This window comes from Herpailurus yagouaroundi, unplaced genomic scaffold (genome assembly GCF_014898765.1).
Source record: "Herpailurus yagouaroundi ecotype Mexico unplaced genomic scaffold, PumYag 77, whole genome shotgun sequence".
Classification (NCBI taxonomy): Eukaryota; Metazoa; Chordata; class Mammalia; order Carnivora; family Felidae; genus Herpailurus; species Herpailurus yagouaroundi.
The window spans coordinates 15,824,043-15,836,117 of NW_024412388.1; the positions used below are offsets into that span (position 1 = coordinate 15,824,043).

General features: G+C 53.8%; 1 protein-coding gene across 3 annotated transcripts in view; it reads left to right on the forward strand.

Moving 5' to 3' along the window:
* Positions 1–12,075, forward strand: part of ALPL (alkaline phosphatase, biomineralization associated) — a 58,056-nt gene that overhangs the window by 23,612 nt on the left and 22,369 nt on the right. The window contains exon 1 of one of the 3 annotated variants that reach the window (XM_040464090.1): positions 3,456–3,549. The exons of 1 other annotated variant lie outside the window; for it this stretch is intronic. The gene's annotated coding sequence lies outside the window, so the exon portion shown is untranslated. Of the gene's footprint in view, positions 1–3,455; positions 3,550–10,063; positions 10,265–12,075 lie in introns of those variants that run through there. One more of the 3 variants, XM_040464075.1, reaches the window with a different exon arrangement.

Here is a 12,075-nt window from a genome sequence, read left to right on the forward strand (position 1 = left end):
TTAACAGATACTCTCCATTGCATCTTATCTTTACAACAACCTTGCAAGATGGGGATGACTAACCTTGTTTGACAGATAAGGAACCTGCAGCCCCAGAGGCAAAGTCACTTTCAAAGCTGCACCGACAGGACTTAACCCTTGTCTACCTTCTCCATGGCCAAGATCTTTCCACTATGCTCCATGTTCAGAAAGATTAGTTGGGGGTTTTGGGGATTACCGGATAAAACCCAGATGGGAAATCTCAGTGAGAAGCTCCCCCACCCCCCTATACATGTATTCCAGCTGTCTGCCTGCCCTTGGCCATTCACAAGCTGTCTTTTGTAGATTTCACGCAAATGTGGGTTTAGTGATGGGCAGAACAAGGGTGGGTTGGACAATTAGGGGCTCCTATGACCTGGGATAGAGAGCCAGAGGGTCTCTGGGAAAGGGAGGGCGACTCTTGGAGGACAGGAAATCAGCAAAGAGGCAGTCTGAGTTTCGACAAGCCCAGAGCTGAAGATGGAGGCAGATGTGGGCCTTGCCAAGACGCAGCTCCAGAGGGTGGCACTCGGGTTGAACCCTGACCTCTTTGTGCTCCTGCGGGTCTGGGCATGTGGCTTCACCTCTGAGAGCCCCAGTTGCGTCATCTGCAAGAGGGCTGCTAGTGCCATTTGGTAGAGTTAGGGGAGAGGGCATAGGGGAGCCCAGTAACCCCTGGTTAGATTAGCATATGCAGGTGGACCTGAGATTTAATCCTGAAGCTTCCTGAAGTTTCCTTATCCACAGTTTGGGAGTCTCCTGCTCAGCTGTGTGGGATTATTGCAAAGCCACGGGGTGAGGGGTGAGGGGTGAGGGGTGAGGGGTGAGGAGTTCTGCGTGAGCCTTTCTCTGTCCTCTCTATTTAAAACTGCAAACTGCAAACACCATGTCCTCCTCCCCCCCCCCTCCTTTTCCTCCACCACGTGGTATCCTATTGACTTTATTTCTTCTTTGTTGTCTGCTCATGCCGGCAGCCCAGCCAGGATTTGGGTTGTTTGGTTCTGCATGTAGAACAGCCCCCAGCTATAGCAGGTGCTCAGTAAATAGCGGTCAACTGATTGATTGTTGGTTCGATAACAAGTAGGGAAGGGCCCTCGTGTATAGGGATGAGTCAGTATCAGTTGGATCTTGGAAATGTAGAGTAGAGGTCGGGACAGCTTGCTTGAGGTGCCCAGGGCTGCCTAGGAAAGCATTTGGGGCTTCGGGGCCTAGATTTCAGGGTGGTTCCTGGTCCCTCTCTGGCCACAGCCGGTGGGAGGTGAGTCCCGTAGGATAGTAAAGGTGTTGGGCCTGAGTACTGGGGCTTCTTGAAGAGCCAAGAGCCTCAGGCAAACAGGGAAGCCATGATACTTGGCTTTCTCTTTAGCCTTTTTTTTTTTTTATTGAATTTTTAAATTTTTGTGTGTGATTTTTTTTGTTTTGTTTTGTTTAAAGTAATCTCTATACCCAACGTGGGGCTTGAACTCACAATCCTGAGATCAAGAGTTGCTGGGGTGCCTGGGTTGCTCAGTTGGTTGAGCATCCAACTTATGCTCAGGTTGTGGTCTCGAGGTTCGTGAGTTTGAGCCCCTCATCGGGCTTTGTGCTGGCAGCTCGGAGCCTGAACCCTGCTTTGGATTCTGTGTCTCCCTCTCTCTCTGCCCCTCCCTTGCCCATACTCTCTCTCTCTCTGTCTCAAAAATAAATGAACATTAAAAACATAAAAATAAAAGAGAGTTGCATGTTCTACCAACTGAGCCAGCCAGGTGCCCCACTTCTTTAACTTTTTAAACCACTCTGACTTCCCCTAAGCAGAACAGACTACCTCAAAGAAATGACAGCCCCCAACGCCAACACTGCACCGAAAGGCCTAGGAGAAAAAGCACTGGGCTTGGAGCCAGGCAGATCCCACAGCATGGCCTGGCCTTGCCCCTCTTTAGCAGAAGGATCTCGGGCAGGTCACTTCACCTCTCTGTGTTTCCTCTGTGAAATGGGTGTAGCAGGATCCCTCTGTACTCCGACCTAGGGCTTTTGTGTAAAACCCAGTAAAAATGTGTATTATGACCAATCGTCACTAGAGAAGGTCCCACAAGGAAGATCTTGCACCTGCAGCCCCTAACACAGGGGCACTTGGAACGTGGTGATCCAAGAGCTAAAGTCCACTGACAACAACTTTTGGAAGGGGAGGGTCTCAGTCCTGCCTGTAGTAGGGTTGTTACGTCCTGTTCAAGGATCTCCCACGGTTCCAAGGGTTTATACATTCCAAAAAGAAAACCTACCTTGTGTTCAGTTGGACTTTTATTTAGCCATGCATTTGAACTTTACTAACCCATCTTTAACTTGTTTGCAAGATTTTTCCTTTGGTGGGAACAGCTGGCTGAGTACGACACGATGCAGTTGCTTACATTATAAGGGGCTCAGAGAAACCAACTGAACTGGAGCTCTAAGGTCAGACTGTGTTCCAAGTAACAGTAAATCCAAGGCAAACAATAAGGGGTATTAATTGGCTCATGGAACCTGGATGTTCAGAAACGAGCTTCAGGCATGGCTGCATCCAGGGACTCAAGCAATGTTACCTAAGACTCCAAATTCTCTGCGTCTAGTTCACCTTCTAAGGAGTTGCTTCATCTTCAGGCTCCACACAGCCCTCCTCCCCACTGCCTCACCCTTACAACACACCATCCAGGCGGAGAGAGTCTTCCACTTTAAGCCAGTCAGGACCCACCTGCAGCTGCTGGGGGTGAGATCAATCTCATCCAAACCACATGGCCAAAAGGGGGAGGGTTGCCGTCCAAGGAAACTGGGACATTGTCAGGAAGGGGAAGTGGATTCTGGGTGGCCAAAGATTACAGCAAATATCCACGATCGTCATCAGAAGGAATGTGAAAAGCCAGAGGAACATCTGCAGAGCACTTTACAGTTTGCAAAGTTCCTCCCTTCCAAGAAGCTGATATTGGAGGCAGAATGGCATTTATTATCCCTGCTTCACAAATGAGGAAACAGCTCTTGAGTATTTGGCCAGGACACTGACTTGTACCCCCCTGGCCTGCCCCTGCCCGTCTCAGCCCCTCTGAGGAGTTATAAACCCAGAAAGGCTGACCTGGGAGGGAGGGGGCCCAGGGGGCGTGGGCCAGGGGCGGAGGCCTGACTTCAGGACCTGTGGTGGGGTGGTGAGGCAGTGGCCGGGCACATACACTGTGGGTATTCGACAGCACTCACAGCCAACACTCCAGTGCACACACAGACACGGGCAGAATGAGATCACGCAGCACACTGGTGCGGGGCTCCCCGTACCTAGCGGTGGCTGAGGCCTCCGTTGTGCCATCGGTGATGCCATTGGAAGCTGCCCTGGCAGATGACCTGGATGGCGGTAGCAAGCCGGATGTGGAGCCAGCCAGGCCTGGCCCGGATCCCCAGCTCTCCCACGCGGTTGCTGTGTGACCCTGCTCCTCCCGCCCATTTCCCGAGTCTCCGTTTTGTCTTCTGACCCAGGGCTGATAATTCCCACCTCCCAGGATCCTTGGAAGGCGGAACCCAAAGCTCCGGCACATAGTAGGTGCTCCATTAAGAGTCCTTCCCTTTCCGTCTCCGTAGCGTCCTGTTAATAGCTGTGTGACCTCGGCCAGGCACCTGAACTTCTCTGTACAGTGGGAGTAACGATCGCACACGCGAGAGTGCTGCTGTGAGGGTTAGGCGAGTCAGTGCATGCGAAGCGCTTAGAACCGGGCCTGACACGCTCACTGTACCTATTACTACCAGCTAACGTTTATTGTGTGTTTCATGGGCCGAGCCCTCGGTATTTATCTTCCGGTTTTTTGGTCGTGTGTTCTCATGCTTACAATCGCACAGTGACATCGGCACTCACTGCGATGACCTCCCTTGCACGAGTGAGGAAACTGAGGCCCAGAAAGGTGAAGTGACGTGCCCAAGGTGGTGAAACCAGTAAGCAGTGGGGACTCTGCCGAGCTGTGCGCCCTTGGGTGGGACCCTCGCTTCCGCCGGCCCAGGTTTCCTGTTGGGGGGGGGGGCGGTATCCCTGCCCTGATACCTCCTGGGGTCACCAGCAAATGCAATAGCAGCAGGAGCCGCCGCCTCCTGCTGCTGGAAGGTTCTCTGGGAATGTAAGGAACGCTGTTATCCAGCGCCAGCTGCAGAGTGCTATCTCTGGGAACATCCGTGTCCTCCCTGCTCTGACGCGAGCAGGGTGATCGCGACCCCCCCCGCCCCCCCCCACACATGCCACCCAGGGATGCTGCTTGTGTTGGCTGGCACCCAGCAGGCTACAAGTTCACCGCCTATCTCCCCAATCCGGAGTTGTCACGGCCTCTCTCAGGGCGCACGTGGGGCCTGTGGAATGGCGGCTTCCTCTCCTAGGGGAAGGCTGCCAAGGTGCGTGGGCCTCGAGGGGCGGGGAGCAGAGAGAGCCATGGTGCTCCAGTGACCTGCCTGAGGACCAGCTGGAATAGGAGGCTTCCGGGGGGAGGAGGCGTGCGTCTAGGGTGTCACCATGTATGACCCCGGGTAGATCCCCTCACCTGACCCCTCTTCTGTTAAGTGGCGCTGAGGAACCCTCCTCCAGGGGCTGGGGTGACATGGGATGTAGTGAGCGTGTCCAATAGCAGCTGCATGCGGTCCATTCGTCCACAGACGCACAACGTCCATGCCGTAGCCGGAACAAACGTGGTTCATTTCCAGGCTCGCCTGCTGCTTGGGAGTTTAGTTTTTACACTTGGCCCTGGAAGACAGAAACATCCACAGGGAGCATTGAATACTGGCGGTGTGACCTCGGGCAAAGGACTTAACCTCTCTGTGTTTCTGTTCTGTCACCTGTAAAATGGTAATAATAGCACCTATGGGGTAGGTTGTTTTAGGGATTAAATGAGGCAATAGAGGTAAAATGTTTAGAACAATGGTTGGCACATAGTAAGGGCTATGAAAAGGTTTGCTATTATTTAAGGGTACAATGACGAAGTGCAAAACAAGGCCTTTTTTAGAATAGTCTCAGTTTGAATTGTTCTTTTCAATTGACACAAATCATTCATGTCTGGAATTCCAAGACATTGGCACCCACGCGAGGCCTCCCAGACTGCTTTGTGCTTCCAGTAATAGCCCCCAGATTGTAGCTGGTTACTGTGGAGACTTGTGCCTGCCGTTGGTGTGCTGTGTGACCCTGGGGAGCTCGTGTACCCTCTCTGTGCCTGCCTTTTCGTGTTGTCGATGATGAGAGCAAGGATGGACAGACCTGTCTGTCTGTCTCCTGGAAGCAGAGGGGCTTCTGCTGCAGGAGTGCTGAGTGAAACACCCAAGTGCAGGGGGTGGCAAACACCTTAGAAACACACAGCACATACTCTCCTCCCCCCACCCCCCTCAGCTTCCAGGCTCGGCCCAGAACAAGGTGGTCTGGGACAGAACGTAACTTCTCCGTGGGATGGTAGAAGCCCGTGTGCCCATAGAGGAGCCATCCCTGACCCTCCTGTGCCCAGGCGCCCCAGCCATCTGAGCTCCCGGGAATGGGTTTCTGGGCCCCGCCCCCCACTCCCCACCCTGCCAGCTCTCCTACCAGCTGAACCTTGACTGGCTCTAGTCTTCTGCCCACAGAGCCAGTGTGTGGCATGAAGACCATCCAGATGCCCCAGGGAGCCCCAGAGAAGCTTTGGCTGCAGAACCCAGGCCCTTGGGGCTTCTGATTCCGGCTCTGCTGTGTGGTCTTGGGCAAGCAGCAGACCGTCTGAGCTTCAGTGTCTTACTTAACCTGTAAGATGGGCTGGCATGTAAGCGGGCAGGGGACATGCAGGGTGTGCTCTTGACCCCGTGAGCTCAGCAGGCAGAGCCTGTTGTGGCTGGTCTGGGCTGCCCCTCCGCCCTCCTGTCAGGGGCACCCTCTGTCTGTGTTCACCTCAACCCCCACCGTCCTTCCGCCCTGGCTTTCCTCCCGCTCTGTCCGTGGAACCCTCCTGGCTGATCCTGGGGGTTCTCTCTTTCTCCCCTTCAAGCGGAAAAGAACACGTTGCACTGCTTCTGGTGGGTTGTCTCTTCCCATGTGGAAACATGGAGCCCCTCGACCATGAGAACTGGAACCTCTACCCCTTGCCTTTAGTTAAATACCCACCTCCTGCCAAGTGGCGGTCCTGTGGGGCCTTCCAGGCAAGCAGGTCTGTGGGAAAGCCCTGGGGGCTAATGCCTGCCTGGCCAAGCTGAGCCAGCAGAGAAGGGTCTGTCCATTTTCTGCTCCAGGCGTTCACGGGCTCCTCTTACCCACCATCCTGCCCCCCCTTCCCCCATCCTAGCTGCAGGCTGATATTCACTGAACACTTACCATGCCCTGGGGTCTGTTTGAATCCTGTCCATCTATTAACTCACACAATCCTGACAGCAACCCTGTGGTTTCTGTTAGCCTCCCACTTTGCAGACACAGGCCGGGGGTCCGTGGCCCTTCGCTACTCTCCCTGGCTCAAGAGGGGCAGAGGCAGGATCTGAACCCTGTGGCCTGGCTGCACAGCTCGCTCTTTCTGCGGCTGAGCTGTCTTCAGCCGCTCACGCCTTGACCCCACCACCCTTCAAACCCACCTACCGACATTCCCTGGCCACCCAGCTGTGTGCCAGACTCTGCCGGCCACGGGGCGGCCACCATCAGCAGAGCTCACGCCACAGGAAGAAGCGACGACTGATGGCTCTCTAAGGCTCTGATAGAGGTGACCAAGGCCTCGAGCGCCCCAGGTTCCAGAAGCTTCAGGAAGAGTCAGAACTACCACATGGGCTGAGACGGGGGTGCAAAGCAGCTCTGCGGAAGGTGGAAGGATGATGGGAGGGATGCATGGAGTGGACAGCAGGGAACATTCTAGACCAGAGAACGCTGTGTACAGAGCTGCTGAGGCTGGAAGTGCTCAGGGGACAGCTGGTGTCTCAGCTGAGCCCTAAAGACAGCAACGGCTTGGCAGTGAGCAGGGTTGACACCGTGCCTCCCTGGGCACTCCCACATCTGCTTTTTGCCGGGAGAGAGTGCTGTCAGCAGCTGAGGTCTGAGCCTTGCCCTGTCCCTGGCATCTGGCCCTCCTCCTTCTGGGGAAGCCCCTCCTTGGGTCTGACCTGCAGCCCACTCTGACCACCACGCATTCCTTCCTGAGCCCTATACCCAGAGGCCGCTTCATGGCGGCCATAAATAACTTACGTCAGTGAATGAATAAAGTCCTGGCCAGCAAGGCTTGCCAGAAACGCCAGACTTGGCTGAGAGAGGGATTCTGTGTCCCCTCTCTCTGACCCTGCAGCTGAAATGTTCCTCCCTGGGCAGCTGCCTCAGCCCGGTTTGGAACTGTAGGCGGCCCCCAACCCCCATCCCAATCCCCAGCCTGCTGGGAGCTCAGGGAGCACTCAGCACTTCCTGCAGCCACAGCTCCCTTGCAGAGCCAGGAGGGCCCAGCTGACAGCCCAGAGGGCGCTGGCTCTGGCCTGTTCTGATTGTTCCCTGTGTGGGGGGAGTAGGAGCTGGGCAACCAGGGTAAGTCTTTTCTCTTTAGGCCTCAGTCTTCCCATCTGGGCAATGGGACACTGTGTAAAGGTGTATTTCCCAAACTAATCTGCTCACAGAATGACTCAGCACGTCTTGCCCTAGGAGATTCTGACTGAGTAGGTCTGGGGGGGGGGGGGGGGGGGCAGGGGAATGGGAATTTGGGGGTTGGTATGTATCTTTAATCTCCTTTTTAAAATTTGAATAAGTCACACCCTTTTCTTTCTGTACACTCCCTTCGCTCAAACCTCATCAGGTCCTCAGTACCTATAGCAATCCAGGCAGGGTGGGGGCTCCTGGCTCCAGGGTGGAGTTTTGCATATATGGGAACCTGGACGTTTAACTGCCTCCCAATCGTTGTAAAACACCCCCATCACTCATTCTTCCCAGTCTGTCTCTCCCCACCACCCCCCCAAACCACTTGGGAATAGGGCTTTTTCCGATTTGCCCCCAGGTGATTCCTGTGGCCTGGTAGGTTTGGGGAAATGTGCTCAAAGGACCCGCCACAGCCCAGACTTTCCAGGTCAGCGACTTCTAGTCTGGAGGCTCCCTAACGACAGATAACTGCCTTCTGGCCCAGCAGAGTAAGGCTAGGGAGCACAAGGTGATCCTCCTTGAGACTTGTATTGATTTGTGAGGCTGGTGGGTGGGGGAGCCTTAGAGCTGTCCCAGCCCTGGGAGCTGGGTGGGCCCGGAGGGTCTCTGGGTGAGCTGTGGTGGAGAGACCCCGCAGCAGGGGTGACCTCCGGGTAGGTCCTGTGAGGAGTCCCATGCAGGGCGTGGCTTAGCACCTTTCATCTGTGTGAGCCTGGATCATCACCACTGTCTGCCCCCCTCCCACATCCCAACACTGCCCAGGCCGCTCTTCCCTCATTGGGGAGGGGGACAAATTATCCAGCTCAGGGTTGTTAATGAGGACTAAACTGAGGCCCCCGTATGTCACACAGTGTCTGGTACGCTACAGGTGCTCTCCTGAAAGGGCAATGGATGTCAGGGTCAAAGGTGCAGGGACTGACCCAACATCACGCAGCGGGGGGAGGTGGGGCCGGGCCCAAACGTGCTGGCCATATGACAGCTGACCAAGTGACTGCACTGATGAGTCTTAGTTTCCCTGTCAACAGGGCCAACGAGCCAACCCTGCTTGTATCACTGGGGTGTTGTGAGGGTCTGACACGATTTGAGGTAAGGGCCTATTGAGAAAGACAAGGCTTTCATGGAGTGATACCACTGAATTTCCTGTGTTCGTGGTGAGCTTAGTGGCCTTTCTGGGACCAGAATGAGGGGCCCTCTCTTGGCATGAGTGCTGACCTTGAGTGCTCTGTGCCATGACACTGAGTGCTTTGTGCCATGACCTTGAGTGCTTTGTACCACGGGGTCTGAGGTGTCCCAGATGGCAGGAAGTGTAATCAGAAAAGGCCTGGTCTCACAGGCACACAGGCTGGTGTTCATCTGGGCTCTGGACATGTCTCATGGCTTCGCTTCTCTAAGCCTCAGTTTCTTTCTTCTTCTTCTTCTTTTTTTTTTTTTTTAATGTTTATTTTTGAGGGAGAGAGAATCTCAAGCAGGCTCTTCACTAGCTGTGAGATCATGGCCTGAGCCGATAGCAAGAGTGGATGCTCAACTGACTGGGACACACAGGCACTCCTGAGCCTCAGTTTCTGAATCTGTAAGATGGGAACTATCACTACCATCCTCACTTGATGAGATGTTGGAACGCAGGAGAAAGGGAGATGAATATGGAAAGGGGGGACTTTGGAAGCAGAAAGGGACCCTCCGGGCAGGCAGCATCTCAGCAACCTCTAGCCTGTGTGTGTGACAGGTGGCTTTGAGCCAGCCCCTGGCAGTGATTCACTGGAGCCTCCCTGCTGTCCTGTGGGGCTGCTGCTGTCCCAGTTCTGAGGCAGTGCAGGGCTTGGGGTGACAGGCCATGGAAGTTGGCAGATCTGGGTTCAAATCCCAACTCTGACGTCACACCTCTGAGCTTCTGTTGCCTTCATTTTGCAAGCAGCGTTGCTAGAGCCTCTCTTATGGGGTGAGGCACACAGTTGGCCCCCAATAAGAATAGTTCCTCTTAATCTGGACATAAGTTCACCCCTCTGGCTGATTCGGTGCAGTCTCATTCCTGGGCTTGTAAACGGGGGTGGAACAGCCGCTGTTGCTGCTTCAGAGGAATAGCCAGCCATGACCTGGACCGGCCAGGCATCCCTTCCTTCTGTGCTTTTATCCCACAGGGTGACCGGCACAATGGCTGGTGCGTCGTAGTAAGTGCTTTTTCTACCCTGGCCAGTCAGGAATCTCCAAGATGACAGAGACCGTATCTATCCTGTTCCCCCAATGAGTCCTTGGTACTTAGAACAGAGCCAGGTACACAGCAGGTGCTCACTAAATGTTTGGGAATGAAGAATGATGAACAAAGTTGAACAGGCATCATGTGGGGAAGGCCTGGCTTGGGGGAGGGGAGCCTCACGGGCTGTGCCCCCCTTCCTGCTTCATCCCCCCTGGGCTAATCCCCAAAGATTAACCCCAGGGAACAAAGCCAGGTCACAGCCACTGACCCAGGGCTTTGGAGCGAGCATCCAAGGCTAGGGTGACCGGGTGTTTGCAGGGTACTGAGGCTGCCCTGTGGGGCCCTCTGTGCCTCAAGATGAGCCTTCTGTCCCCCACCCTGGACATGGTCCTCACGGTGGTCTTCAGCCTCCTCTTCCTGATACTGACATTAAGCCTGCTCTTTTTTTTCACCTGCCGCCTGGCCAGGCCCCTCAGGTAGGAGAACTCACCAGGGCCCAACTCCCCTGCCTCCAGATCTCCTGCCCTAAACTCATTTGTCTACTATTTGCTCTTGTGAAATAAAGGGCGGGCGGGCGCTGGTCTCTCTCCTTCTCCGTGGTGGGGAAACTGAGGCCCAGAAAGGCTGAGTCAGCCTGGGCTTGAATTGCACTTGGCCACGGATAGCTGAGATCCTTCGCTCAGTTTCCTAAACTGTCAAGCGGGCTAACCATACTTGCTGTGAGGAGTAAGTAACATCACAGATGTCAACAGTTAGCACAGTGTTCAGCACAACGTGTGTGCCCAAGGAATGGTAGTGATTTTTATCTGGCAATTGTCCTGGACCTTTTGAGACCTAGACGCCCAGGACTGGCTTTTTCCTGACTCCTAGGGGCTCCCATGTCCTCTGCCCCAGCTCAGTCCTTAGGGCCCAGGCCCCACCCCTCTGCTCTTTCTCCTGACCTGCCAAGTAGTTGCTCCTTCTCCGGGGCCCAGAGCCCCGGAGACATGTCAGGGAATGTAGCTGGGAGCCTGGCAGAGACAGTCCGGCTGGGAGGTGGGGGGCAGTGGGGCTGGCTCACCCTTGGAGGCTCCATTCTGAGCTCGTAGAGCATTGGCAGAGGGTGGTGGGCAGAAGGCTTTAGATTCCAACTCCCTCTCCTTTTCGGGCAGAGGCAGTGGGAGAAGGCACCTGTCTGTCTCTAGGACAGGGGTCTAAAGACCACATCCCTGGGGTCAAAATTCCAGAGCATTCCAGCCTGAATCCTGAGGCTTTTCATTAAGTTAGCATTTACAGAGCTGCTTCTGTGTGCGTAGGGTTGGGGATTCAAAGATGTGGAGTGGTGTTTACTCTCACAGAGCATCAGGCTAGCAGGGAAGAGAAATAAGAATAATCATGCAGGCTGGATGAGCCCTGTAGATCTCCTGGAGCCACACTTCACTTTTGTTTTTCCGTATTTTCTTGTTTGTATTGGATGGAGAGAGAATTAAGTCCTATATTTCTCAGTGCATGGTGCACTATCATGAGCCTTGATTTTTTTTCACAAAGGAGATCATGGCAAATAATAATAATAATAATAAAGGAGATCATAGACCCCCTCTGTCCACTACATAGGTTATTAGTGAGAAATCATGGTGAAAGTCATTATAAACAGAAGTGCAGTACACAGGTCATTTTCATGTTGTCTGTGTTTATAGATTATTTATAGATCGTTTATGTACGCTCTCAGAGAGTAGTGCTCTTATTTTATTGAAGTATAATATACATTCATACAGGAAAGTGTCCTCATCGGGGCGCCTGGGCGGCTCAGTCGGTTGAGCGTCCAACTTCCGCTCAGGTCATGATCTCGCGGTCTGTGGGTTTGAGCCCCGCGTCGGGCTCTGTGCTGACAGCTCAGAGCCTGGAGCCTGTTTCAGATTCTGTCTCTCCCTCTCTCTCTGCCCCTCCCCTGCTCATGCTCTGTCTCTCAATGATAAATAAATGTTAAAAAAAAAAAAAAAAAAAAAAAGTGTCCTTATCCATACATTGACAGCTTATTGGGTTTTCAGACAGAATGCACCCATGTAACTAGCTCTCAGATCAATCGCAAGTCCTCTGTGCCCCCTTCGGTCTCCACAACCCCAAGTGTAACCTTTATCTTGTCTCCTAACACCTAGCTTTGTCTTCATACTTTATCGTGACTTCTGTACTCTCGGATTGGCTTCCTTCATTCAACCTTCCCTTTGCAAGATGTTGTTGTATGGATTTGTCCATACTCACTGTTGTGTAGTTTTCCAGCCTGTGAACCCACACAACGTATTTATCCATC